This window comes from Propithecus coquereli, unplaced genomic scaffold, assembly GCF_000956105.1.
Source record: "Propithecus coquereli isolate 6110/MARCELLA unplaced genomic scaffold, Pcoq_1.0 Scaffold13, whole genome shotgun sequence".
Lineage (NCBI taxonomy): Eukaryota > Metazoa > Chordata > Mammalia > Primates > Indriidae > Propithecus > Propithecus coquereli.
Window position 1 is genome coordinate 5,759,598 of NW_012137191.1, and position 2,353 is coordinate 5,761,950.

A 2,353-nucleotide genomic window follows, 5' to 3' on the forward strand; every position below is an offset into this window, starting at 1 on the left:
TTTATTGTTTTGTGTGTGTGAGTTATATGCAACTTGAAAAATAGCTCTCCTGGCTCCCAAGATGAAGAGACATGTGAGTTACATATGCTTCAGGAGGCCCTGGGCTCAAAACTAGCATCAGTTAAATACAACTCACATGGCAGTTAATGTGTTAAGGGTGACTCAAAATGGTTTGGGAAGGGAATATGGAGGAAAGTAAACATTGGGTGCATATATAGACTTGGTCACAGGATTAAAGCCAATTTATTCTGTTTGAACAGATCCACCTAGCTGGTCAAGTATTCCCATTTTAGGGATCAAGTTTAGCCTCAACTTTTCGTTTGCGAAGGAAATTTCACATCTCTACTGCTGTCTGTGCACAAGGTGCTGTTATGCCGACTTCAGTAACTTACAACCTACTCTCTGCAATCATTTGATTCCAGACAATGTTAACAGCAGCATTAAGAATATGCATCTTAAATGCTAATGATGTTTTAAAATTTTTAGGTAACTGAACCAAGCAAGCAATGTTGGACAAGACATTACTAGTCTGATACAAGCCTACCACAGAGTTGATCTTGCAGTGTGGTGCAGAGCACACTGGACTCCAGGATTCAGGAGATCTGGGTTAGGAGACTCACTTCTCTCATTATGACGCAGGTTAAGTGCTCTGACCCAATTTCCACTTCTGTAAAATCAGAGTGCTAAACCATCTCAAAGGTTTCCTTCCAGCTTCAGTATTCTGTGGAGACTAAACTGAATTTATTAGGTCAGTTAACAGAAGAGTCTTCCCACTCAGCATAAAGTGTTGTTTCCCTTTTCTCTATCACCAACATATTTATCTGGCAAGGATTCCCTCCCCCAAAGACCATGGCCAATGGGAGTTGGGAACTTTAAAGGGTGTTGGTGTTTTTTAATAATGCTTGGGATTCTCAATGGGCAAGAGGTTTAATTAAATAATCAAAAGGAAATTTGGGGTTGGGTATCTCCCTATCAATGTGTATGCTTCAAACTGACTTTATCTCCATTAAGTAGACTGTTTAGAGACTATCTAGAATATGTGGAGGGCACGATATTTTCTTCCCTTCATGTTATTTCTCCCCAGTTACCAAGAGGAAAAGATTTTTTTCCCCTATATCTCAGAGGGCTGCTATTGGCAATCTCTGAACATATTGTAAGCAAAGCTGAAAAGGTACTATGTTTATTTAATCTTGGTTCCTAGAATAGGCGAGTTGAATTACCAGGTTCATTCCACTTACGTGGTGTTCTCAAACTCTATCACAAGTCCTGGTGCAGCAGCCACAGAGATTCTGCGTCCTGGGACTGCGCTGATGCTTTGGGAGCTGAAGGCCTACATACTGCTCACCCCAACAGCTACTCCTTATGAATCTCAATGGTGTCTTCTAAAATAGCTCCAAGGCAGGCCGGGTGCAGTGCTCACACCTGTAATCCCAGCACTTTGCGACTGAGGCAGCAGATCTCTTGAGCCCAGGAGTTCAAGACCAGCTTGGGCAATGTATTAAGACCCTGTCTCTACATAAGAAAAAAAAAAAAAAAAGGAAAAATCAGCCAGCGCACAGATGTGTGCACAGTGGTGCATATCTATAGTCCCAGCTACTCAGGAGGCTGAGGCAGGAGAATCGCTTGAACCCAGGAGTTTGAGGTTGCAGTAAACTTATGATCCCACCACTGCACTCTAGGTTGGGAAACAGAGCAAGACTTCATCTTTAATATATATTTTGGCAGCATAGCACAGTCCTTCCTTAAAGACTAGGCTACTACTGACTTTCTGATGATATGTCATCCTCTTCAAGAGGTTCTAGATCTGTGAACTGGCTCAGCTAGGAAGTGGCTGAGACCTCTGAGAAATTTGGCAAGAATACTACATAAGTAATGTTTCCAAATTTCCTTCTTAAGTAGGGGGAAAAGCTAATGCTACAAGCATTCAACATCCTTCACACTCTGCTCTTAATTTTTCCCGCCTTCATCCCCTATCATCCTCCCCGACCAGTTTCAGTACACAGGCCTCTGCTTTTCCCGCCATTTTCTCCTGGATGTCTAATACTTCCCCCTTCTCTGCCTGAACAAATTCTATTCCTCTAAGACCCAGGGGTCAAATGTAACTTCCTTATGAAGACAACTTTAAGTTGACAAATATGAGTACCTACCACATTCCAAACTATGCTAAGAACTGGGGTCACAAAGACAATAACGTTCCTGCCCTCCAGGAGTTACTACAAAGATGTAGGATTTTAATCCTACAATTCCTTGAAATTCAGATTCATAATTACACAAGTATTGAGTACTACTGTGTGTCAGGCACCATCTTTTCTTATTTAACTGGTTCTCAGACATCAAGACTCCCTAAGTCATA